The sequence below is a fragment of the Pantherophis guttatus genome, chromosome 5 (genome assembly GCF_059756535.1).
Source record: "Pantherophis guttatus breed Tessera chromosome 5, ASM5975653v1, whole genome shotgun sequence".
NCBI classification, from domain to species: domain Eukaryota; kingdom Metazoa; phylum Chordata; class Lepidosauria; order Squamata; family Colubridae; genus Pantherophis; species Pantherophis guttatus.
This window is the reverse complement of record NC_142067.1, coordinates 72,944,258-72,972,140: the sequence shown is the minus strand read 5'-3', so window position 1 is coordinate 72,972,140 and position 27,883 is coordinate 72,944,258. Positions and strand designations below refer to the sequence as shown.

Genomic DNA, 27,883 nt, shown 5'->3' with positions numbered 1-27,883 from the left:
GTATTATTAATGGTTATTTATGCACCAAATAGCGGACAAAAAGAATTTTATCAAAAAGTGCATGAAAAAATATTAGAGTAAAATATGGAGAATGTATGTTTGATTGGCAATTTTAACGCAATTGTGGATATAAAAAAAGACTATAGGAGCAACCAGAATAATAAAAAGAAGAAAAATTTACTACCTAAAACATTTACAAATTTAACAGAAGAATTGAATTTGGTAGACATTTGGAGATATCATAACCCAGAGGAGAAAAAATACACATACTATTCTAATCCCCATAAATCTTGGTCCCGAATAGACATGACATGGATCACTAAAACATTGATACAGGAAATAGAAGCAGTAGAAATAGTTTTAAATGATTGGGCAGACCATAACCCAGTAGTATTGGAATGGAAAGGGCAACGAAGGAATAGAAGTTGGTGGATGATGAACATACAGATATTGAAAGAAAAGGATTATATTGAAAAAAATGGAAAAAGAACCAAAGTGATTTTTTAAGGATAATAATAAATCTCAGACATCCCTCCAGAATCTATGGGATACCACAAAAGCCTTTATTAGAGGATTGACAATAGCATATAATGCCAAAAGAAAAAAGGAGAAGGAAAAAAAAATAGTAAAATACAAGATGAGATTAAAAAATGGGAGAAGAAATTACAAGACAAACCGGGAGATGAGCAAATAAGAGGTAATTGGATGTCAGCTAAATATAAATTGAATTTATTAGACCAAGAAAAATATGTCAATACATTGAAATTTATAAAGCAAAACCACTTTGAGCATGTGAATAAACCTGGGAGATGGTTGGCATATAGATTAAGGAAAGAGAGAGAGAGAAAAGAATAATCCATCAACTACAAGATAAGGAAGGTAAATTACAACAGGGATTAGACAAGAAAAAAGAAACAGCAACCCAATTTTTTCAAGAATTGTATAAGCAGGATGAGGTAGCAATAGAAGATATAATTCAATACTTAAATGGGGAGGGTATGCCGACAATAACAGAAGAAGAACAAGAGATATTAAATAGAGACATTACAATAGAAGAATTAAATGAAACAATCAAGAAACAGAAAAACAACAAAACACCGGGGACAGACGGATTACCAATAGAACTTTACAAAGGATTGGGTGTATCATTAAATTGGATTCTGTTGGAAATTTATAATGAGGCATTAAAAGAGGCAAGGCTACCAGACTTGTGGAGGGAAGCATATATCACCCTAATCCCAAAAGAAGGAGCAGATGCAACACAGATAAAAAATTACAGACCGATTTCCCTACTAAATTCTGATTATAAAATTTTTATGAACATTATGGCAAATAGAGTAAAAAAAATATTGAACTGCAGAATACATTCAGATCAGAACGGATTCCTACCAACAAGACAAATAAAAAATAACCTAAGAACTGTAATTAACGTAATTGAATATTATGAGGTGCATCCAGAGAAACAGGTAGCACTGACATTCCTGGATGCACAAAAAGCTTTTGATCGGGTCAATTGGCAATTTATGATACAACAAATAAAAAATATGAAATTCAGGGAGAAATTTGAGAAAATGATAGCTTCAATATACACAAAACAAAGAGCGAGTATATTAGTTAACGGGGACCTTACAAATTCTTTTGAAATAAATAGGGGAGTACGGCAAGGATGTCTGCTTTCACTGCTACTTTTTATTTTAACTCTGGAAAATTTACTCATAAGAATTAGATCAAATAAACATATAAAAGGATTAAAAGTAAAAGGAGAAGAATACACGGTCCAAGCATTTGCCGATGACCTTGTATTCTTCGCAGAAGATCCACTAGAAACAGAATTAGTACTAATAAAGGAGATAGAGAAAGTCGGTAAAGTAGCAGGTTTAAAAATTAACAAAGATAAGACTAAAATGTTAACCAAAAATTTAACAGATAAACAAATAGGAGAATTAGAAAATCAATCAGGACTACAGACAGTTAAAAAGGTGAAATATTTAGGCATCAACTTGACAGTTAGAAATGTGGCAATAAGGGACAACAACTATGGAGTGTTAGTACAACAAGTTAAAAATGATTTAGAAAAATGGGGGAAATTAAAATTATCATTGTTGGAAAGAATTGTGGCGATAAAGATGAACATACTGCCAAGACTCCTCTATTTATTTCAAACCATTCCAGTAAAATTAGAGAAGGTTTTTTTTACAAACCTGAATAAAATAACCTCAAAATTTGTATGGGAGGGGAAAAAGCCAAGGATAAAATTAAATATCCTACAGGACGATAAAACCAGAGGAGGATTCGGATTACCGGCATGGGAAAAATATTACAAAGTGGCAAGCTTACCATGGTTCAGAGAATGGGTTAGGTTGGAAAACCAAAGAATTTTAAAATTAGAAGGACACGATCTATGGAAGGGGTGGCATGCCTTCATATGGAAAGTGGGAAACATAACATATAAACATTTTAAAAATCACATAATAAGAGACTTACTAATTGGCACTTGCCAAGAAATTAAAAATAAACATTATATGAAAATTCCCAGTTGGATATCTATATTGGAGGTGACAATACACCCCAACAAATTGACAGTACAGAAAATAATAAGATATAAAGAACTATTAGACCCCCGGGGATTATTAAAAACCCGACAAGAGCTTAGAGACCAAGGTATTGAAATGGACTGGTGGCCCTACTTGTAAATACAAACAAGATATAAAAAAGATCAAGAAGAAGGAGGAATAGAGTTAAACCCCAACTGATTAGATAAACTATTTGAATCCAAAGAAGAAAAATTAATTTCAAAAATTTATAAATATCTATTAGAATTCGATTTGGCAGAAGATATAGTAAAAGGGCAAATGATAGCCTGGGCGAGAAATATTGGAAATAATATACAGTTAGAAGATTGGGAAAGGGTGTGGGAAATCAACCAGAGCATGACAAAGTCTGTAGTATATAAGGAAAACCAATACAAAATGTGGTTCAGGTAGTATCTGGCCCCGTCGACATTGGTGAAAATGTACCCCAACCTTAGTCCAATCTGCTGGAAATGTAAACAGGTACATGGGACTTTCTTCCACGTCTGGTGGCTTTGCCCCAAAACAAAAAAAAAAATACTGGGAAAAAATTAAAACTTGGCTAATGGAAATAACGGCAGAAGAAATAGAACTTAAGCCAGAAATCTTTTTATTGGGTATGATTAGAGAAAATATTAAGAAAGAATTGAAATATTTAATATTGCATGTAATCATGGCAGCCAGGCTGGCATTCACTCAGCTTTGGAAAACGGACCAAATTCCAACAGAACAATTAGTAATTCAAAAAATTTACAATTGCGTTGAAATGGACAGGCTAACACTGGAATTAAAGGATAAGGTAGACTCGAAATATTATATGGTATGGAACAAATGGCATGAATGGATAAATCAAAAACAAAGTTCCTAAGATAACAAAATTAACAACTAGACACCATCAATAACGTATAGAGATATATTTATATTGTAATTTGTATTATTATATTGTGTGTATTTTCTATTTTTCTTTTTTTCCTTTCCTTTTCTTCTTTTCCTTTTTTCTTTCTTTTGTGTGTCTTTCTCTTTTTTATGTCTTTCTCTTTCTCTTCAGTTCTTAATGTTCTTTTATCTCTCTTTATTTCATATTTTATATTGTATGTAGTGAATGTGACATTTTATATTTTTATACCTAATAAAGATCATTAAAAAAAAAAAAAGATGAAGTGTTTTCAGAAAGCCGAAATGTCCCGCCGGCCTGGAATTGTGACAACGCCAGAGGACGGACGTTCGAAGGCTCACTGGAATATACAGTCTATCTCCTTTCCAAGCTAACCCATTACGAATGGTCACTAAGATCTGATTCTGTGTCACCCATTGATCTTGTTGTATCGCTGTCTGTAATTCGGTCATGAAGGAGGCATCCGACCAGATTATTGCTGATACGTCATGTGACACCTGACTGGGTGGTATGAGGGCTTCCACTATCTCCTCCCATTTGCTATTATACTGCGGCATATGCGATAAGGCGTCAGCGAGGAAATTTTTCCCAGCTGGGACATATTTTAGACGGAATGAGAACCTGTGGAAATATTGTGCCCATTGCACTTGCTTGGAGGACAATCATCGTGGTGTTTGCAGTGCTTCCAGGTTCTTATGATCCATCCACACCTCAAAGGGGTGTGATGCCCCCTTGAGGAGGTGACACCACGTCATCAATGCCCATCACACAGCAAATGCCTCTTTCTCCCAAATTGCCCAACCCTGTTCTGTGGGGCTCAATTTGTGGGAGGTATAGGCACCTGGTTGTAAGTAACCTTGTTCATCTTTCTGCAGAAGGACCGCCCCCACAGCCATTTCACTAGCATCTGCCTGAAAGATGACTGCTTTTGTGGGATCGGAATGCGTGAGAACTGGTTCTCTGGTAAACAGGTATTTCAACTGCTCAACTGCCTTTTGACATGTTGTTGTCCAACTCAATAACTGACCAGGCCTTGGTCTCGATGTGGATGGCTTAGTACTTAAAAGGTCTGTTAAAGGCAGGCTTATCCTGGCAAATGCAGGGATAAATTGTCGGTAGAAATTAGAAAATCCCAGGAAGCTTTGGAGTTGTTTTCTTGTCTTCGGGGCTTGCTAATCCACAATCGCCTGGATTTTGCATGGATCCATCTCCATGCCATCTCCTGATATCCTATAACCCAGATAATCTATCTTTGATTTGTGAAACTCGCACTTCGAGAGTTTCACAAAGAGTTTGGCCGCTAACAGCTTCTTCAATGCTTGACTTACCAAATTGACATGTTCCTCCATATCCCGGGTATATATTAAGATATTGTCCAGGTAAACAAGGACCCCCCGGTACAGATGTTCATGCAGGACTTCATTAATCAGCTGCATGAACACTGCAGGGGCGCCCTGGAGACTGAAAGGCATAACCTGAAACTGAAAGCTGCCAAGGGGACAGTGAAATGTGGTCTTCCACTCGTCCCCCAGTTTGATACGAACCCGATAGAATGCCTCACATAAATCAAGTTTCGTAAAGACTCGATCAGTTGACAATGTGGCCAAAAGATCTTTCATTAAAGGGAGCGGGTACAAGTGTTCCACACAGACTTCGTTAAGATCCCGGAAGTCAACGCACAAGCGTAACCCCCCCATCCTTCTTTTCTCAGAACAGTACAGGGGCTGCCAAGCGGGACCTACTAGGCTTGATGACCCCCTCGCTAAATTCTTATCGATATACCATCTCAATTCATCTAGTCCTGTTTGCGTCATTGAGTACATTCATGGCTTCGGCAATTTAACCCCAGGCACTAATTCAATGGCACAGTCCGTTGAACCTCACATTCCTCCTCACTGAAAACAGCTGCGAGGTCTTCATAAATGCTAGGGAAGCCCTGCATTGGATGAGGAACCACCAAGGCACAACCACTTTCCCTACCCCTGTTGTTGTCCCTTGTAGGTGGAGTATTCTCCGAAGCGGGTAGATCTGGACCAAGTGTTAATCTTAGTTTCCGGTATCCCTTCCCACCAGATGTTAGGCTGCCATTTATCAAGCCACGCTAGCCCCAATATTATCGGTTCAATCATCTGCTTGATCACAATAAAACAGATAGCCTCTCGGTGATCTCCTATCTCCAGGTATAGCCTCTCCATCACATGGGTGGCTGGCACTCGCCCCAATAATGATCAATCCATCTGCTTGAACGTAACCGGGTTCTTTAGCCACCTCACCTGCAGTCCTAGAGCATCTACCACAGCCTGACAGACAAGACACCAGGTACACCCGGAATCTACCAAAGCCCCATACTGGTAGAGCAAGGGTTTCTCAATACCACTGGTATCATGAAAGGACAAATGGGGTCGCTCACCATTGGGTCTTCCGGGTCCTCATCATCACTGTCTCCAGACACCACCAGAAACTTCCCCCCAGACAGAGTCAACACAGCTTCTCTGGCCTGGGTATCCATAGCCACCTTGGAGCCCTGGGCCACCTGTGGCCGCTCTGGTGGTTGCCTTGGCTGTCTTCTCATTGTAATTCCAGAGGGAGGTTTTTGGGGCTGTGTTCGTGGTGATGGCATGGGGCATTCAGCCGCCCTGTGGCCGACCTGACTACATCTATAGCAGCGAAACACTGGCCTCCTAGGACCATTTATTGGCTCCAAACCATGCCTGGTCTGGAGTCTCTGATGGGTTGAGGTTTCTCTGGAGGTTTTTCCGTCACGGGTTTCCTCTGTCCAGGAGTTCCTTCCATTCGGGGCCGGAATTCTCGGAGGCCTATATTCAGCTCTATTGCTGCCCGGAACCAAACAGCTAATCGCGGAGCTAAGTCCCTGTATATACAAGCCTGCCACAGCTCCCGGTCCAATCCCATGCGAAACTGTTGGATTAGTATTCGTTCTGGCCAATCCACCAAATGACTCGCAATGTTAATGTTAATGTTAATTTTATTTATATACCACCCTTCTCCCGAAGGACTCGGGGCAGTGTACAGCCAATTTAAAAACATAAATATACAGACATTATCATTAAAAGTAATTAAAATCAATTAAACAGTTTTGGCCAAAATTTTAAACCCCAAGTTAAAACTCCAATTTAAAAACCACTTAAATAGACAGCCCCACCTGTCAGAACAGTAGGGTCTTGAGGGCACAGCGAAATCTTTCAAAAAGTTTGTACATAGTCCTTAGCGGGAGCACCTCTTTGTTTGAGTGCAACCAGGTCACCCTCTGCCACTTGCACACTAAACTCATCCTCAAAAGTGGATCTAAGGGCCTCCAAAAACTTCCCTATGTCTATCAGTTCCCTAGCATGGTTGCTATGCAGGCTGGCCACCCAATCGGAAGCATCTCCGGTTAGCACTGCCATGATGACACAACCATGGCCCACTGGGAGGTGTCAGCGTTCCAAATTATGATCTCTTTCAGCGCTGACATGAAATCACAGAAAGACTTGCTTTAATGCTGAGATGAACTTTCACCTAGTTCCTGGCTCTTCAGCAGATAGCGTTACTTGGGCAACAGAGGGAGGGGGGAAATTCCTGTGAAAAGAAAGTGCATGGGATGAAGAGATGGATCTGGATGGTGGCCAATGAGACATTGGGGTTGAAGAACGGAAAGGGAGGGGTTTGGAAGGAGGTGCCAATCTTGGCTGCAACAGAGTTCAGGCATGTCGTTTTTTCTATTCTTAAATAAAAGAGATTCATTAGAGACTTTGCATTTGAGAATGAAGTTTATTTAAGATAGCAACGAAACCTGACAGACAGCCAAGATTCCTCCAAAGCCAGGCTGGCTGACTCTAAATCACCCCGTTCCCTCCCAGACGTGTGGTCGGACTGGAGATTGTCCCCTGACATTATGGCTGAAGCCAAGCTCTCGGAGGAAAGCCTTCAAGCAACGAGTGGAGGAGAAGTGGTCGTGATCCCAGCCAGTTTGGAAAGTACGAAGGCTCAACTCTCCCTGCCTTCCCCCTCAGCAAAACTTCAAACAAACAAGCGTGAGCCAGATAAGTACCCGGGGACTGTGCCAGAAGCCTCCGAGGCTGAATTTCCCTTTCCAAACGCGAAAGACAAAGGGAAACCCCTAAGTGAATTGGGCAGGGCATCCTGGCTATGGGAATGGGAACAAACCAGAAAACAAACTAAGCGCCAAGAAATTCTAAAGAAGCCACTTGAAAGCCCCATAGATGAGTTGAAAGAGAAATTTGACCATGCCACCCTTCAGGGGGAGGGGCCATCCTGCAGACCCAAAGAAAAGAGAGAACCAGTCTGGGCTGTTGATTCAAGAGGCCGTAGGCTAAGGCGCAGCCCTTCCCCCCTCCACAGCAGGAGGAGGAGGAGCCCAACGATGCATCCATGGGTCCCCCCCTCCCAGCAAGCAGCGAAGCCTAGATGATGCAGCACCTCCCTACCCCAGGATGAGAGACGAGGCAGAGGACTATCAACACCAAGGCCGGCCCTACAGAGCTCAGCACAGAGAGGAGAGGGTAGAGAGAGACAAACCACCCCAGTTCAGAGGGAAGTTCGATGGTGACCCAGACAACCTCGCCCAATTCCTCGATTCAGCTGAGATATACATAGAGCATTTTGGACACCTCTATCCTTTCCCCAGAGCCCTAGTGAATGCTATCTCGGAAGGGCTGGAGGGAGAAGCAAAGAGGTGGTCAGCATCCCTCTACAAAAACAGGGCCCCCCAGCTGCAAGATGCGGATGGGTTCTTGCAACTATTGAGAGCCCGTTATGAGGAGGAAGAGGAGGACCCCTATGTGGAAGACGAGCTAAGAAACCTAATGCAGAAGGGGAAGCCTATCAGAGAGCATATCCATGAATTCAGGAGAGTTATTGGGACACTGCCTCCCCTACCAGAGCGATTGCTGGTGTACTTTTTTAGAACAAGCCTAGATAAGAGAATTTCCCAAGTGACTGCTTATCGGGACATCCCAAACCAACTCTCTGAATGGTTCCGGGTAGCGATAAAAGTCGACAGGGGGCTGCGGGCAAACAACACGTCGAACCCACCAGATGGAAAGGAGAGGGGCCGGCCAGGCCAGGGGCCATTCAACAGACGAGAAACCCCAACATCACAGCCCACCCAGAGGCCATCTGCCCAACGGAGCCCACTGAAATGCTACAGATGTGGGGGAAGCGGCCACATAGCAGCAAGATATGGAACCCCTAGGCTGGGACCAGCTCCACTGCCCAAAGCACTACCGGAACGAGGGCTCAAGCACGCCACCCACGTACCACGGGAAGCTCCCCAAATCCCGGAGTTTTTCGCTCACCTGACCGAAACCAGAGGAATCCCAGAAGAGGGAGATCAGTCCCCCGAACCCTATGACACGGAGGACGAAGGCGAGGACGACCCGATGGTGAGTGGACCCGTCCATCCTTTTCTTTTCCCCATACGCCTAACAGCCCCCAAAACAGGGGCCCAAGAGACTTTCCAAGCCCTAATAGACTCTGGTAGCACACGGTGCCTAATCAACTTACCCACAGTTCTAAAATTGGGAATCCGAGCTAAAAAGCTCAAACAACCAATTCGCTTTGAGCAAGTTGATGGGTCCCTAGCGGGGGGGGGCGTACGCCACACACTTGACTGAACCCGTGAGACTAGAACTAGCAGATCACTGGGAGACGATCCGCTTCATAATAGCCCCCAAGATGACAGAACCAGTCATATTGGGACTCTCGTGGCCGGACAAATGGGGCCCAATCATTTGGTGGCAAGAGGGGACCCACAGGCTGAGAATAGCAAAGGGCCCCCAACCCCTGCCGCCCCGACCAGAAGAATTCCCTCCCATGCTGAGACCCCAAAGCAGCCCGCCACTGCAGAAGAAAACACCACCAACACAAGGGTCCTTCCCAGAAGGTACAGCAAAGCAATTTGCAGCCTCACCCACCACCGCTTGTAATGCAGATCAGATCCCAGGGGAGTACCAAGACCTTGCAGAGGTATTCAGCAAGGCCGAGTGTGACATTCTGCCCCCCCACCATGAGACCGATTGTGCCATCGAGATTATCCCGGGAGCGAAACTACCCAAACCTAAAATGTATGCCATGACGCCCCGTGAAATGCAGGAAATGCGGGACTACATAGACAAGAACTTACGAAGGGGATTTATTGAGCCAGTAAAACCAAGGGTAGCGGCGCCGGTCCTGTTTAAAGAGAAAAAGGACAGCTCTATGAGACTGGTAGACGATTTTCGAACTATCAACGCCATTTGCGTACACAACTTATACCCCCTCCCCCTCATGAAGGACATGTTAGCCCACCTAGCTAAAGGAAAAGTTTTCACCAAACTAGACCTTCGAGAAGCTTATTACCGAGTACGCATCAAGGCAGGAGATGAATGGAAAACAGCATTCAACTGCCTCCTGGGTAGTTTCCAGTTCAAGGTAATGCCCTTTGGATTGCAAGGCGCCCCGGCAGTGTTCATGCAGTTGATAAATGAAGTCCTACATGAGCACCTATACAAAGGGGTTCTCGTCTACCTGGACGATATTCTCATCTACACAGAGACCATAGACGAACACATACCCCTCGTCCGCCAAGTACTGAAAAAACTGCTGAGGGCGAACCTGTATGTCAAACTGTCAAAATGCGATTTCCATCAATCACGGCTAGACTACCTAGGCTACCGAGTATCAAACGAGGGGATAGAAATGGACCCAGCCAAGGTCCAATCAGTTCTACAATGGCAGTCCCCTTGCACCCACAGATAACTGCAAAGCTTCCTAGGCTTCGCGAACTTTTACAGACAATTCATCCCCTTGTTCGCGAAAATTGCCAAACCTTTGATGGACCTCCTAAAGACAGGAAGCCCAGTGATGAAACCCTGCCCAGGACAACCCCTGCAGTGGGACCTGACCTGCCAACAGGCATTTGAGACGCTAAAGGGAATGTTTGCGAAAGAACCTGTCTTAAAACACCCTGATCCTGAACAACCTTTCGTCATCCAAGCAGACGCAAGTGATGTGGCAGTAGGAGCCGTGTTACTCCAAAAGAACAGTCAAGGTGATCTACAACCCTGCGCCTACACCTCCCGCAAACTCACCGACACAGAGAGATGATGGGCGGCGTGGGAGAAAGAAGCGTTCACAGTAAGATGGGCATTGTTGACCTGGCGGCACCTACTAGAGGGAGGCCAGAAACCGTTTGAAGTCTGGACTGATCATAAAACCCTGGAGGCCCTAAAAACCCCACAGAAACTGTCGCCCAGGAAAGTCCGGTGGGCTCAATACTTCAATCGCTTCAATTTCGAGCTTAAGCACATCCCAGGAGGGAGGAATTTCCTGGCTGACGCCCTCTCCCGAATGCCCCAATACAACAGTGAGCGGGAGCAAGTAGTGAATGCCATCATCCCCTCCACCCAAGCAGCAGCTCAAGTGATCACCAGACGGCAACAACGTGACCAGCAGGGCCAACTTGCAAGTGACTTAACTGCAAAATTAAAAAATGAAACACTGACAGACCCCTGGTTCCGAGACAATCAACATCTCTTGACAAAAAGAGATGACCTAGCATGGAAAGGGACAAAGCTCTATGTCCCACAGACTTTACGCACCCTGATCCTCAAGAGGAGTCATGATGTTAAACCCGTAGGACACTTCGGGTTCCTAAAGACTCTGCACTTAGTACGAAGGCAGTTCTGGTGGTCCCACATGAGAAAGGATGTGGACAGTTATGTAAAAAGCTGCACCATTTGTGCCACGATGAAAACAAGACCAGGTTGCCTGCCTGGACTGTTGCAACCAGTAGCTGAGCCAACAAGACCATGGGAGGAGATTGCGATGGACTTCATAGCAGACCTACCGAGGAGCAGTGGGAATACAGTGATCTGGACTGTAATAGACTTATTCTCCAAACAGGCACACTTCATTCCTTGTAGCGGACTGCCCTCGGTCCGCCAGTTATCCAAACTGTTCCTGAAACACATCTACCACCTGCATGGAGTCCCCAGGAGAATCATCTCTGACCGAGGGGTCCAGTTCACAGCAAAGTTCTGGAGGGAGTTTCTACGATCCATAGGGTCATCCCAAGGGCTCAGCTCAGCATTTCACCTGAGCACCAATGGGGGGGGGGGCAGAAAGACTGAATGCTATGATAGAACAGTATTTAAGATGCTACGTTGACTACCAGCAGTCCAATTGGGCAGACCTCCTATCTTTTGCAGAGGTTGCATATAATAATGCTGTCCACAGCAGCACGGGGCTAACCCCGTTCAAAGTAGTGAGTGGCATGGACTTTGTCCCCATGCCAGAGTACCCGAGGGAGCCCCCTTCCTCAGTCAGCTTGACCGACTGGATGGAAATGTTGAGAGAAACTTGGGAGAATGTCAAGAGGGCGTTGGCCAAGGCGGCTCAATCTTATAAGAAACAAGCAGACAAGCACCGAACTCCCCAAAGACCATTTCAGTTGGGAGAGAAAGTCTACCTTTCCACCAAGTACTTGAGACTTAGACTCCCAAGTAAGAAATTAGGCCTGAAATTTATAGGACCATTCCCTATAGTAAAAATAATCAACCCCGTTACAGTACAACTACAGTTGCCACGACTCTTGGGGAAGATTCACCCCGTTTTTCACAGTAGCCTTCTGAAACCTGTAGTGGGGTCTACCTTAAGGCTGACGCCACGTGCGCCCCCTGGGCCCCTGGTTGTTGGGGGCCAAACTCACTACAAAGTGCAGCAAATTCTTGACTCAAGATTGCACAGGGGGCGCCTCCAATACTTAATTAAATGGAAGGGCTACCTGTTGTCAGAGGCTTCCTGGGTGAAGAGTTCAAACATCCAAGCTGACCACCTTATAGCAAAATTCCATGCAGACCACCCGGGAAAGCTGGGATGGGGGGGTTCGCAGCAAAGAAGGGGATAATGATACTTATCTTGTTGTGTTTTTCCTATGGGGCAGGTTACGTCGGAGAAGTGAAGGGAGAGGGGCCAGATGTCAGCGTTCCAAATTATGATCTCTTTCAGCGCTGACATGAAATCACAGAAAGACTTGCTTTAATGCTGAGATGAACTTTCAGCTAGTTCCTGGCTCTTCAGCAGATAGCGTTACTTGGGCAACAGAGGGAGGGGGGAAATTCCTGTGAAAAGAAAGTGCATGGGATGAAGAGATGGATCTGGATGGTGGCCTATGAGACATTGGGGTTGAAGAACAGAAAGGGAGGGGTTTGGAAGGAGGTGCCAATCTTGGCTGCAACAGAGTTCAGGCATGTCGTTTTTTCTATTCTTAAATAAAAGAGATTCATTAGAGACTTTGCATTTGAGAATGAAGTTTATTTAAGATAGCAACGAAACCTGACAACCTGATACCAACGCCCATACTGGTCCAAATGGCTTATCACTTGGCTTAAGAATAAGGCCACATGGTCTGGGCTCCCATCAAATGTGGCTTGCAATGTGGGAGGGGCCCAGGTTGTTTGCGAGACCCACATCCCCAGTACCGGAGCCCATGCCTGTGGTGGCTCAGGTGTTCTACTTGCCCCAGCACCTCTCCTCTCTCCGGGACTCCTCCTCTCTGTACAGGGTCGGTCCATCACTAACCGTTGGGTTTGTTTTGCAGGAGCTGTCTCCTTCCTCTGGGGTTGGTGCTCTGCTCCCCGTACAACCTTTTCTCCCAGGGAAGACCCCTGGTCCCATGACACTGCATGGTCTTCCACCCAACTTGGTTCTTTCTCTCTCTGTAATTTGGGACTAGTGAGGTGGAACTGGACCTCCAAACTAGATATCCCAGTGTCCTGCCAGGACAGGCCTTGCAAAGGTTCCAGTCTCGTAGCCCACGGTTGCCAAGAGGGGGTGTCTCGGAAACTAGCCTCCCAAAAGTGGTCCCGAATGGTGTCCATGGTGCTAGGACTTGTAGTAGCATAGCCCCACTCCCCCTCTTCTTTGTCCGTCCAGCATCTCTCCCTCCATCCCTGGAAAGATGGCTCTACAGGAGGGGGGGTTGGCAACTTTGGTCCAGCGAAGGTGGAGCTATGCCACCACTCCCCAGCAGATGACTGTCCAGAGTGGCCCCTCTGCATCTGGGCACCCTCCTCCTCTTGACAAGCCTCAACTCGAGTCTGCCGTATCTTCAGCCGCACCGCTGGTTGTGCTGTGGTTTCCTGCTGCGTCTCCTCCTCTACGAGCACCTCCTCCATAGCAGCATCGATCACCAGCTCCCTCTCAAGCGCCCCGGCACTGTCCCCTCTGCCATGCTCCAAGCCTTCAGCCAATGAGACTAGTGACGCAACAGGAACAGATGAAGGTAGAGTAGAGGGTAGCGCTGACTTTCGCTCGGCTCTATCTCCCATCCGGTCCATGTAGCGACAACAAGAACCATAAACCAAAGAAGGTTTGCAATGTTTTAATTTGGTCTATGCAGCAACTCAGCCAGAAGTACAGAATAAGCCGGAACCCGGGGTTAAAGTCAGCGCTACACGCAGTCACCATGCAGCGCTATTTAAATGCTCCACACCTTACAAACTAGCATCTGGCGTATAACCCACAACCCCCCCATCAGCTGTTTGGCAGTTTTGTTGATCCCGGCCGTCAATGCTGTCAGTACTTTCCTGACATCATAAGGTGGCGCCGACGACTCGGTTCCTGAGGGAAGTGCTGAGCTCACCAAGGCTGTATGCTGCTTATTGCTGGACCATGCCATCAACCACATAGAGCTTCCTCCACTGTCCCAGATGTACAGACAGTCATCACCAGGGCTCTGACTTCCCCAGCCCCCCAGCGATGGCGAGACCCAGCTGGGGCTCGACAATAAGATGTGCTGTCCCCACATTGGCCTACTGACTGTAGTATAGAAATCCTTATGGGGGTGAAGCTCCCTAAACCAAAAATATACCCCATGAGTCCCTACGAGCTGGGGGGGAGCTACAAGACTGTATTGATAAAAACCTAAAATGCAGCTTCATCCAACCGGCTAGGCCATGAATAGCCACCCCAGTGCTATTCCAGGAGAAGAAAGATGGGTCTCTCCATCTGTGCGTTGACTATAAGAATTTAAACACCATTTGTGTGGAAAATGTCTACCCCCTACCCCTCATGAAAGACATGCTAGCCCACCTGGTCAAGGGGAAGATTGCTTCTAAATTGGATTTACAGGAGGCTTATTATAGAGTTTGGATTAAGGAAGGTGACAAATGGAAAACAGCCTTCAATTGCCCACTGGGATATTTCCAGTTTAGGGTGCTCCCTTTCGGATTACAAGGGCCCCCCGCAGTATTTATGCAACTGATCAATGAAGTGCTGCATGAGCACCTCTACAAGGGGGTCCTGATCTACCTAAATGACATTCTTATTTACATAGAAACCATGGACGACCACGTAAAGCTGGTGAGAGCTGTCCTGAAAAAACTTAGAGCTGCTGAGCTGTATGCTAAATTGTCAAAATGTGAATTCCACCAGACTAAAATTGACTATTTGGGGTATCACATCTCACATGAGGGGATAGAAATGGACCCAGAGAAAGTTTGGGCAGTCCTGGAATGGGAGCCTCCACGTACCCGCAAACAACTACAAGTTTCCTGGGATTTGCTAACTTCTATTGACAGTTTATCCCCTTGTTCATGAAGATTGCCTTACCGATTACTAACTTCCTGAAAACAAAGGGTGAAGTGAAGCCAAAACCTTCCTGGCCTCTCGAGTGGACTATGAAATGTCAGGCAGATTTTGAAAAACTGAAATGATTGTTTGCTGATGATCTGGTCCTTAAACACCCTGACATGGAGGCCCTGTTTGTCGTCCAGGCCAACGCCAATGATGTGGCCATTGGGGCAGTGTTACTCCAAGCCAATGCTGAGGGAAATCTACAACCCTGTGCCTATACATCTCAGATATTATCTGAAACTGAGAGGATCTGGGAGAAGGAGGCTTTTGCTGTTCATTGGGTGCTACTAACATAGAGGCACTTCCTGGAAGGAGCAAAGCACCCTTTTGAGGTGTGGACTGATCACAAAAACTTAGAAGCCCTAAAGACGCCCCGGAAATTGTCACCCAAGGAAGTCCGCTGGGCCCAAACTTTAACTGCTTTAATTTCTCTCTACGCTACTTTCCTGGGGGGAAGAACTTTATGGCAGATGTTCTCTTGAGACTACCTCAATACAATAGTGCTTGGGCAGAAGTGGTTTGCCCAGTTGTCCCTTCAAAACAGCTGGTGGCTCCAGTAGTTACCAGAGCCCAGGTGAAAGGGGACCTAACCTTGTCTGGCGACTTGAGTGAGCAGTTAAAAAAAGCCTTGAAAACTTATGAGTGGTTTTTAGCCCACTCCAATGAGTATACACTTTGTGAGGGTCTCGCCTGGGGGGAGTGAAGCTGTATGTTCCCACCCACCTGAGGTGTTACAACATGCCCATGATGCTAAAATCACTGGGCATTTTGGATTCATAAAGACATTGCATTTAGTTAAATGACAATTCTGGTGGCTGGCTCTAAAGAAAGACATAGAAGCCTACGTGGCGAGCTGCCCTGTATGTGCATCAGTGAAGAAACTGCCTGGGAAACCCCCTGGGTTACTTCAGAGTTTAGCCAGACCAGGAACCCCATGGAAGGAGATATCCTTCGGCTAAAACTCTGGCTAAACTGTTTGTCCAGCATGTGTATAGATTACATGGAGTTCCGGAGTGAATAATCTTGGACAGAGGGGTTCAGTTCACCTCCCACTTCTGGAAGGAGTTCCAGGGGTTGTTAGGCTCCGCCCAAGGGTTAAGCTCCACCCACCATCCTCAGACCAATGGGGCTTGTGAAAGAACTAACTCGGTATTGGAACAATACCTTAGATGTTACATAAATTATCAGCAAGATAACTGGGTGGACCTGTTGCCTTTTGCAGAGGTCGCCTATAATAACTCTATACACAGCAGTACTGGTTTTACCCCGTTCAAGGTGGTCTCGGGTCAAGACTTTGTACCATCCCAGTTGCCTCAGGACAAACCACAAATACCTTCATTGGCTGATTGGATTGAACAGCTATGCGGTACCTGGACTGTAACACGTAAGGCCCTGGATGAGGCTCACCTCATCCCATCACCGAGCCCATAAGACACAACCTGATAAGAAAAGAATCCGGGGTAGGGATTACAAAGTAGGAGATAGAGTTTTCCTTTCCACCAAGTACCTGCAAACTACCCAAAAGTCAAAAAAACTTGGGCCTAAATATGTGGGTCCTTTTCCTATTGTACACATTGTAAACCCAGTTACAGTGCAGTTAGAATTACCTAAAACCTTGCGGAGGATTCATCCTGTGCTTCATGTTAGTTTATTGAAACCTGAGCACATGTCCCCCCTGCGTCCAGACCAAGAACCTCCTCCTGTCCCCATACTCATCGAAGGAAAACAGCATTTTGAGATTAAGGAGATATTGGCTTTGAGGAAACATTGAGGGAAGGTGCAGTACTTGGTGGCTTGGAAACATTTCCCATCAGCTCAATCTGAATGGGTAAATGAGTGAGATGTTAGAGCTCTGAGGCAGCTGCAATTGTTTCATTCCAAATATCCTGATAAACTGTAGTTATGAGGCTGTACATATGTTACCAGTTTATGTGATTTTCTGTTTCCCTTTATTCTGTTCTCTTTCTAGGACTAACATCTCTTCTGCAGGAGGGCCGAATGTCAGCTTCCCCTTTGATATTGCTTGCTTGCTACGGTTGCAAGCAATGGGGGGAAGGGGGAACTGTCTTGGTAGTTGAATGATGGGAAGCGAGCTGGTGAAGATGTCTCGTAACAGGGAGTGAATTTCCCTCAGCGCTTTCTCTGCAGCTAGGAGGTGTGGTGATAACCAGTCAAGGTCAACCGTCCTGGCATACCAGAAGGATGGAGACATCGGAAGCTGTACCCCACATGACACCTTGTGGGGAATGCGGATTGGTCAATCCTGACTGGTCCCTTGGGGGGAGGGTTTTGGGGATGCTTTCTGTATGTGATTTTCACACCTATTGCCTCAGACCTTGTTTTTCTTTGGTTGCATTCAGTTCATACTGTCAGATCCCGAAAAGTGATACTGTCATTCAATTGGAGGAAGGGGTAGACTTGGATTCAATTTGGCCTGTGTCAACAGATATTTTACAACATATATATACATATATACATATATACATATATACATATATACATATATACATATATACATATATACATATATACATACACATACACATACACATACACACACACACACACACACACACACACACACACACACACACACACACACATATATATATATGTAGGTCTTTGGTTATTCGGGTCTTCTCCCACATAAAATTGGAAGTGTCTTGGCGACGTTTCGACGAAGTCTCATTCGTCATCTTCAGGCTGGTGTTCTCGGCTTCGTGCTTCCAGGAGCAAAGAAGCCGAGAACACCAGCCTGAAGATGACGAATGAGACTTCGTCGAAACGTCGCCAAGACACAAGTTTCTGGGCTTTTTGTTTCTTGCTAACAGACAGCAAAGTCTGCTGCCCTTTGGGAGACTCAGATAGCTATTTCTGCCTTTTAAGGCGTCATCAGTGAGCCACACCCTCTTCTCAGGTATCCTCCCTGTAAAGGTACAATGTTTCTTTTTCTTTCTTTTTCGTAGGCTTTTATGTGCATATTCTTTCTAGCCAGGTTTTACCTACGTAAGCTTTGATCTTATGCAGCCCTGGTTCTGTGAAATCTCATTCACAAGTTTCTGGGCTTTTTGTTTCTTGCTAACAGACAGCAAAGTCTGCTGCCCTTTGGGAGACTCAGATAGCTATTTCTGCCTTTTAAGGCATCATCAGTGAGCCACACCCTCTTCTCAGGTATCCTCCCTGTAAAGGTACAATGTTTCTTTTTCTTTCTTTTTCGTAGGCTTTTATGTGCATATTCTTTCTAGCCAGGTTTTACCTACGTAAGCTTTGATGTTATAAAAGCCTACGAAAAAGAAAGAAAAAGAAACATTGTACCTTTACAGGGAGGATACCTGAGAAGAGGGTGTGGCTCACTGATGATGCCTTAAAAGGCAGAAATAGCTATCTGAGTCTCCCAAAGGGCAGCAGACTTTGCTGTCTGTTAGCAAGAAACAAAAAGCCCAGAAACTTGTGAATGAGATTTCACAGAACCAGGGCTGCATAAGATCAAAGCTTACGTAGGTAAAACCTGGCTAGAAAGAATATGCATATATATATATATATTTTCTTACTTCTTCGTAGGGTTTATGTGTGTTTTTCTTCTAGCCAGGTTTTCCCTATGTAGCCAAGGTTTTTTTTGTAGCTCCAGCTCAGTAGAATCACATCTACTCGGTTCTGGGCTTTTTTCCTTTCTAACACCTAGGAAGCTCTAACTGCTTAGAATTAGAGCTTGCTAGGTGTTAGAAAGGAAAAAAGCCCAGAATCGAGTTGATGGAGCTACAAAAAAAAAACCTTGGCTACGTAGGGAAAACCTGGCTAGAAGAAAAACATACACACACACACACACACACACACACACACACACACACACATATATACACATACACATACATACACACACACACACACACACACACATATATATATTTGATTTATATGTCGCCCTTCTCCGGAGACTCAGGGCAGCTTATCCTGGCACCAAAGAGGCCTGAGATTCCCTTTACCTGGAGGAATTTATATGATAGCCATGTGTGTTGCCTCACTTTAAAGTATAATGGTGGGTTCTCAGAGGAAATAGTAAACAGCTTCAAACGTGTATTGGCTAAAATCTGCATTCTGATTTAAAGGGAGGGGTCTCTACTGCTTTAATCCTACTTGTCTTGCCTAAGGATATTCAGATCGTGCTTTAGCTGGATGGCTTTCACTTCTGCTTAATAAAAGAATCCTTTTGAACAACCACGTTTCAAGAGTTCGTACTTTCTTAAGTTGGAAGGAGAGGCAATCCTTACAGAAAGCAAGATCTGCAAAATGGTCAACACAGAGAAGCAATCTTTGCTCTATGGAGGGGACCTTGCAAATCATGTCTGGACAAAGCAGAGAGAGGGAGAAACTGATTGCTGGGGACAGACAGCAACCGCCACCCAGTTCGGATACCTGTTTCGTCCACCCCATCAGAGAGGATGAGGTAACCCTGGAGAATCCTGAAAAGCCCCGCTGGTCAATTGGCATCGGGAAGAAAGATGGCTGGGATGAGAGAACCAGAGGAATCACCCTCAACCGTGGCAACCAAAAACCGGGGTGGAAACTGGAAATAGAAGCCCTTGCTAACCAGGGTGGACTGACCGAAGCACCACTGAGGGAGGACTATCTGAAGAGGCATATAATCCAATTGGTGATGGAAACTTTGGAAAATCTGAACATCCGAAGGGAGCCAGGACAACAACCAAAGAGTGCTGAAAGGGCAGCAGTTGCGGATGATGCCACGGGAGGCACCCCCCGTTCTGGAGCCTGCCTATCGAGCAGGGGGTGCAGCAGCAGTGGGAGAAGACCCAGCAAACCCTCCCCCCCAGGCAGCACGAACACCGGCACCCATTCTCAACCAGCCCCGGGCCCCGCAACTGGAAAGAGAAACTCTCCCCCTTGGGGTGAAGTGTTCTGTCCCTGTACCAAGCACACACCCAACCAGCCAGCCGAGGGTTAAATAAACTTTTCAAACACACAACGTCAGTGATAAGGAACTTGGCAGCAACTCCGTGGCTGCCTGCCAAGGGCTTTTACTCCAATAACACAGACAAAAATACACACAGTTCGTAATTGAATCCACAGCAAAATAGGTGTTCTGTCCGAAGGTGCAAAGTGCTTCGCCAGAGATTAGCTTTGTCCGTCACAGAGTTGGAATGGCCACCACACTCCCTTTTATAGCCTGTGGGGTGTGGTCCAGTGACTCAGCTAATCTCTGGCACGCCTTCCCTTCTGCTGCGCACGCTTCTCCCTGTGCCTCTGGCGAGGGTCCAGCCAGCACTTATTTTCCTCGTCGCTGTCCACCTGTGGCTGCGGGGACGTGCTTGGCTCTGAGCCTATCATTTGGCCTTCGGTGTCCTCTGGAGGCATTGCCAGAGAGGAGGGTCCTGGAGAGGGAGGACTGGCCATCTCCTCTCCTTCATTTTGGGAGCCTTCTTCCTCCGATAAGATAGGCTCGGAGGACGGAGCCACAACACTATCCCCCACCGCAGGACCCTTCCCCCGGGTCTGACAGTCGGAATGTGGTCGGGACGGGAACTGATCATGAAAGGCCCGTACCAGGTCAGGGGCCTGAACGAAAGAAGCGTCCACCCAGCTGAAATCCTCGGGCCCATACCCCTTCCAGGCGATGAGGTATTGGAAGCGCCCCTTCAGCCAACGGGAGTCCCGGATGCTGTCCACCTCGTATGTTGAGGTGTCATCTTCATTGGCTGCAGCTGGGGGGGGCAGGCATTGTCGGGCATCGGAGATGGCTCGCTGGGGCTTCAGGGACCAGGAGGGACCGATGGAAAACAGGGTGGAGTCGCATAGAGTGTGGCAGAGTCAACTGGTAGGCCACCGAGTTGATGACCGCCTCGACTGGGAAGGGACCAATAAAACGGTGGTCGAGCTTCTTTACCGGCCGGTCCGTGGGGAGGTGTTTCGTGGACAGCCATACCCAGTCTCCCACTTCCAGCGGTGGCATCGCCCATCGAGAGTGGTCGGCAACTCGCTTGTAGTCCTCCTTTGCCCGGATCAGCTGCCGCCGCACCAGCTGATGCACTGCTTGCAGTTCCAAGAGGAAGTCCTGGGGCTTGGGAACAGGGGAGTCCGAGATGGCCAGTGGGAAAAACCGTGGGTGGTATCCTGCATTGGCATGGAACGGGGTCATCTGGGTGGAGGTGTGTTGGGAGTTGTTAAAGGCGAACTCCGCCAGGGGAAGGTACTCGGCCCAGTTGTCCTGCTGCTGGTTGACGAAACAGCGGAGGTACTGTTCAAGGATGCCGATGACCTTCTCCATTCCCCCGTCAGTCTCCGGATGGTGCGACGATGACAGGCACACCTGCACCTCCAACGCGGCCATCAGGCTTTGTCAGAAGCGGGCCGTGAATTGGGCCCCACGGTCTGAAACCACCCGGTCCGGCAGGCCGTGGAGGCGGAAGATGTGTTGCAAGAACAGGCGGGCTGTGGTGCAGGCTGATAGCAGTCCACAGCACGGGATAAAATGTGCCATCTTCGTGAGCGCATCCACCACCACGAGGACGGTCGTGAACGTAGCGGACAGTGGCAGGTCTGTCAGGAAGTCCATGGAGATGGCTCCCCATGGTCTCTCTGGTGTCGGCAGTGGCTGGAGGAGTCCAGGAGGTGGGCCAGAGGTGGCTTTGGCCTGTTGGCACGTCACACAGGACGTCACGTACACGTGCATGTTGTGCCATACCCGAGGCCACCAAAAAGTCCGTGTCACCAGATTCAGCGTCTTAAAGAACCCGAAATGTCCTGCCGCGGGGTTGTCATGGCACTGGTTCATGATGAGGGCTCGGAGCGGACTCGTGGGCACGTACAACCAGCCCCGGTGCTTCAACAAGCCCTCCTCCAAAGTCCATGGGGATGCGGGGACGACTTCCCCTTTCCGCTGCTGCAACCAGTCATCCCGACGCTGCGCTTCCAGAACCTGAGCCCGCAAGTCCGTCGGTTCCTGGACCGCGGAAAGGATTCCACTGGCAGCACCATCCGTGGGGGAAGGGAGTCCTTAGGGCAAAAGTACTCCGGCTTGTGGGATAGAGCATCTGCTCTCTGGTTGTGGCCGCTCGGGATATAAGTCACGTGGAAGTTGAACCGGGCGAAAAACAACGACCACCGGATCTGCCACTGGTTCAACTTCCTGGCCGTGGTGAGGTGTTCCAGGTTCCGATGGTCCGTCTGCACCTCCACCTGGTGTCGGACCCCCTCGAGGTGATGCCGCCAAGCCTCAAACTCTGCCTTGATAGCCAGCAACTCTTTTTTCCAGATGGTGTAATTGCGCTCGGAAGGATTGAGTTTCCGGGAGTAATAAGCTCAGGGAAAAAGAGTGCCACCATCCACCGGGGCCTGTAGCAGCACCGCCCCAATCGCCACATTGGACGCATCTGTCTCGACCACCAATGGACGATGTGGATTGGGGTGCCTCAGGACAGGTTCCATGATGAAGGTCTGTTTCAGGACCTCGAAGGCCTGTTGCTGCGGGGGACCCCACTGGAACGGAACCTTCTTTGGAAGGAGCTGGGTCAGCGGCAAGGTCAGGGTGGCGAAGCCCAGGATGAAAGTTCAGTAGTAGTTGGCGAACCCCAGCAGATGCTGGATGTCCTTCACCCGATGAGGGGGTTCCCAACTATGCAAGGCCTCTACCTTGCGCGGGTCCATGGCAATGCCTTCAGGGGAGATGATGTGCCCAAGGAACTCTATGGAAGTCTGGAAGAAGTAACATTTCTCCAACTTTGCATAGAGTTGGTGCTCCCGCAGGCACTGTAGGACCTGGCGAACATGCTGGAGGTGGCTTTCCTGAGTCCGGGAATAGATCAAAATGTCATCCAGGTATATAACCACAAACCGGTCCAACATGTCCCGGAAAATGTCGTTCATTAGATGCTGGAAAACTGTGGGGGCGTTGGTCAGTCCAAACGGCATGACGGTGTACTCGAAGTGGCCGTATCGGGTGCCAAACACCGTCTTCCACTCTTCCCCCTCTCACACGCACACCAGATTGTAGGCCCCTCGGAGATCAAGCTTAGTGAAGATCGAGGCCTCCCGCAACCTCTCCATCAGCTCCGGGATGAGCGGCGGGGGTAACGATTCCGCACGGTGATTGCATTTAACCGCCGGGAGTCACAGCACAAGCGTAAGCCCGCCGTCTTCTTCTTCACAAAGAGGACCGGGGCCGAGAGAGGGGAGGACGAAGGCTGGATGAACCCTCGGGCCAAGTTTTTGTCTAGGAAGTCCCGTAGGGCGGCCAACTCGGGCTCCGACATGGAATACAGGCGTCCCGTGGGCAGTGGCGCATTGGAGATCAGGTCCACCGGGCAGTCATAGGGTCGATGCGGGGGTAAGTGGTCCGCCTCCTTTTCGCTGAACACGTTGGCGAAGGGCGTCAGCTCAGGAGGCAAAGAGACGGCAGGGGTGGAGACATCCTGGCCAGCACAGGTGTGGTGGATGTGGTCGACACACTGCAGGCTCGGGAAGGAGATGGCGTTCCTTGTCCAGGCCACCTGCGGATCGTGGGCCCGAAGCCAGGCCATCCCCAAGACCAGCGGGAAATTCAGGTCCGCCGTCACATAAAATTGGATCGCTTCCTCGTGGGCCCCAATGGTGAGGCGCAAAGGCTGAGTCATGAACTTAATGGGCCCTGCTACAAGTTCCCACCCATCAATAGTCTCGACCCTCAACGGAGGGTCCACTGGAACCAAGGGAACCTTAAAATGGGCCACAAAGGCCTGGTCCATGAAGTTCGTCATGGCCCCCGAGTCCACCAGCGCATGCGCTTGAAGCCCCTCCGACCGGTTGGCCAACAAAACCCAGGTGTCCAGAATCAGGTGCCGAGGGGGCTCACAGTCCACAGCCGCCGACTCCGGCAGGGCATGGCTATGTGCCTGACCCAGGGTTTCCCCTAGGCCAGGCCTGCCCCGTTTCTCAGCTGGTCACGCCCAGATTCCGGAACAGGCTTGAGCGACCCACTGCTCTTCCTGGGGCAGGAGGCGGCAAAATGTCCAGCCTCCCCGCAATAGAGGCACAATCCCCCCTGGCATGTCCGCATTCGCTCCTGGGCTGTCAGGTGAGGTCGAGCCACTCCCAGCTCCATGGGCTCCTCCACAGTTGCCACGAAATGCGGGGTGATCTGGGACGCTGTCAGTGTGGGACACGGGGGTGCAGAAATGGTTGGGGGTTCCTGGATGGGCCGGCGGGTCTTGCGCCATTGGAAGCGGGTGTCGATGCGCAAACACTGTGTTACGAGGGTGTCGAGGGTCTGAGGCGCCTCCACCCAAACCAGATCGTCCTGCAGTTCATCGGAGAGACCATCCTGGAAAGCGTCCCTTAACGCTGCATCTTTCCAGTCAGAGTCCTGGCCCAGAAGCCGAAATTCAGCCACATATTCCTGCAGGGGGTGCTTCCCTTGACGGAGGTCCTTGAGGTGCCTGGCTGCTGTCTGAGTCTTCAGGGGGTCCTCGTACATCACCCTCAGATGTTGCCAAAAGCCCTGATAATCTGCCAACAAGGGGCTATTCTGCAGCAATAGGGGTGTGGCCCATTGGGCGGCATTGCCAGAGAGGATGTTAATTACGAATGCCACCCGAGCCCGGTCGTCCGGAAAGTCCTCCGGCCTCATAGCCATAAACAATTGGCATTGTCCCATGAAGGCCAGGAACATCTGCTGCCCAGAGAACTTATCTGGCACATTGATAGGGCATTTCTGACGGGGAGGAGGAGGAGGTGGAGGGGCAGCTGCAGGAGCATTTCCCAAAGCCAGCTGCGCAGTTAGCTGGCTGAGTTGCTGCTGCAGGAGCTGATTATCATCTTGTAATTGTTGTATTATTTGCTACAGCTGTGGATCCATCTCGGTTAGAGATGGGTTAACGTTTGGGGTGACGGACAAGATGTTCTGTCCCCGTACCAAGCACACACCCAACCAGCCAGCCGAGGGTTAAATAAACTTTTCAAACACACAACGTCAGTGATAAGGAACTTGGCAGCAACTCTGTGGCTGCCTGCCAAGGGCTTTTACTCCGATAACACAGACAAAAATACACACAGTTCGTAATTGAATCGACAGCAAAATAGGTGTTCTGTCCGAAGGTGCAAAGTGCTTTGCCAGAGATTAGCTTTGTCCGTCACAGAGTCGGAATGGCCACCACACTCCCTTTTATAGCCTGTGGGGTGTGGTCCAGTGACTCAGCTAATCTCTGGCACGCCTTCCCTTCTGCTGCGCACGCTTCTCCCTGCGCCTCTGGTGAGGGTCCAGCCAGCACTTATTTTCCTCGTCGTTGTCCACCTGCGGCTGCGGGGACATGCTTGGCTCTGAGCCTAACGTTTGGCCTTCGGTGTCCTCCGGAGGCATTACCAGAGAGGAGGGTCCTGGAGAGGGAGGCCTGGCCGCCTCCTCTCCTTCATGTTCGGAGCTTTCTTCCTCCGATAAGATAGGCTCGGAGGACCCAGCCACCACATGAAGTTTGATGGGAATCCGCAACAATTAGGATTCTTTGTGGCACATGTGCTAACCTACATGCAAGAGTATGGGCGTGATTTCCAAACCCAAGGATCCCGAGTGCGAGTTATGACCCTAGCCCTAGAGGGTGCCGTGACCAGATGGATGGTGACCCTACATAATGCCAACGTACCAGAACTGCGGGATTTCAACTGTTTCATGATGGCCCTGCAACGTCGGTTCAAGGACCCACTGGCAGATCGCAAAGCATGCGACTGCATTAAGGTGGTGAAGCAGGGGCGACAGCCAGTAGTAGAGTATACTGAAGAATTCTGGGACCTCGTGTGTCGTGTGCACTGGAGATATTTTGGTGAGCTGTTTCAAAGACGGGTGAGTGATGATCTATACAATGCCTGCATGGCCAGAGGTGCACCAAATATCAGGTGTGCTTCCTTCAAAGTCCAGGAAAAAATGAGCCAAACTCCATTATTATAGAGTAATGTTCTTTTACTGGAAAATGAAATGAATGCTACCAAGGAAAAGCTGAAACTAAAGCAATAGGCACGAAAGTTGCATATAGAAAGCATCCCCTCCCACTGTCCATCATCAATCACCCAATCCAAAGGTCTCCCAGAGGTCAGGTGGAAGCACGTCTGGCATCGTCATCAATCAGGAACGCGATGACGGTTGACCCGATAGCCACTTCGGAGATTAGGTTTCGTTTCTTCAAAATCCTCCAGCACACTTCCCCCCCACGGTCTCTAATTCTCTCCCACCCATTTCTTATGGCAGCCAAAGCAGTAAAGTCGGAGGCTGACACCGAATGACCTACATGAATGGTATGTCACTGCCGAAGAAGCTGAGATCGATATGGCCAGAAATCAGTATCAAGCGGGGCAAGCATGGAAGAAATCCCCACCCCAATGGAAGCAAGAGCCCCTCAAACCACAAACCTCATTCTCTCCAAGATCTTCAGCCTGTTTCAAGTGTGGAAAAGAGGGGCACCAAGCTGCAGATTGTCATTTACAAACACCCGCCCGGAACCACCCACCAGGGGAGGGCCCTGCAAAACCGGGTTGGCGTGGGAAGGAGACTGCCCTGAGGAGCAGGCAGATCACAGAAGTTCCATCCCCTCCCCTCTTTGGGGAGGAAACCCTGGCATCTGAACAGGAGGAATCACACTCATTCGGAAGTGATCCAGATGATGAACCACTGGTAAGCAAACCAATTAAACCGCTTACCCTCCCCTTAAGACTATTGTGATACACAGGAAATATCTGTCACCCGGAAAATAATTGACAGAGAGTTGAAAGACAAGACAAGAAAAAGTTTATTTCTTTGCAAAGGTCCCTCTCAAATTGAGAGAGCAAATTTAGGGTCTTTCTTACCATCTTTTATACAATTTCAGGTTACATCGTACAGGATACAAGCCAGGATACAAGCATGTCCCTTGAGTACAATTTCAGACTTTATATAACAAGTTAAACACATGTTTTCCCCTTTGTGGAAAGTCCCCACAATTCCAGTATATAAAAATACCCCACTTAAAAATATTGCTTATACGTGTAATATGTAATATCAGCATATGCGTACTTCCCCTTTTTAATGAGGGCAAGATGACCTGAAAGCATATTTCCTGCCAGATAAACACATTCTCAAGAACACAGGAATTACACAGTTCCTTTCTCATGTTCTTAAATGTCAGCTAAATTATATAATCAGGTTTTACAGAGTAAAATAAAGCCTTGACATGATTTCAAAATGGCGTAACTTAGGCTATACTTTTTTACAGGAATAATCCTAATTTCTTTATTTCTCACAACTATTTATCCCAAACCAAGACAGGGAGATAAGTATCCACTCTAGTGGATTCAGGGTGCACCCGTTGTTTGATCAGCCCAACCTTAGTAGGGAGGTTAGGGATTAACGTAAGAAAGCTGAAAAACCCTATTGTTTTCTGCCAACTAGATGGGTCAATAGCAGGAGGGGAGCCAGCTTCTTTGGTCACCGAGCCTCTACATATAGGCATTGGAAGCCATGAGGAAAGGCTTACATTTATAGTGGCACCTGGCATGGAATGGTTCTGGGCCTTGCATGGCTGAAAAAATGGAACCCAAAAATCAATTGGAAACAAGGCATCATAAAATTTCAGAGGAATGTGACTTTTGCTGAGTATCCACATAAAGGAATTGAGGAGACAGAGAATCAAGAAACAGCCATGCCTGGTCACGCCACACCAACTGAGAGCATACCCATGGAATACAAGGATTTAGCTGAGGTTCTTAGCAAAAAAGCCTCAGATGAGCTCCCCCCCCCCCCCACTGCACCACTGACTGTGGAATAGAAATC

General features: G+C 47.8%; 1 long non-coding RNA gene across 1 annotated transcript in view; it reads left to right on the top strand.

Annotated features, from left to right (window-relative positions):
• Positions 1-17,829, top strand: part of LOC132712467 (uncharacterized) — a 36,366-nt gene extending 18,537 nt beyond the window's left edge. The window contains exons 3-4 of the long non-coding RNA XR_015728243.1: positions 4,341-4,436; positions 17,072-17,829. This is a non-coding gene — a long non-coding RNA (uncharacterized LOC132712467). The remainder of the gene's footprint in view (positions 1-4,340; positions 4,437-17,071) is intronic.
• The last annotated feature ends 10,054 nt before the right edge of the window (positions 17,830-27,883 follow it).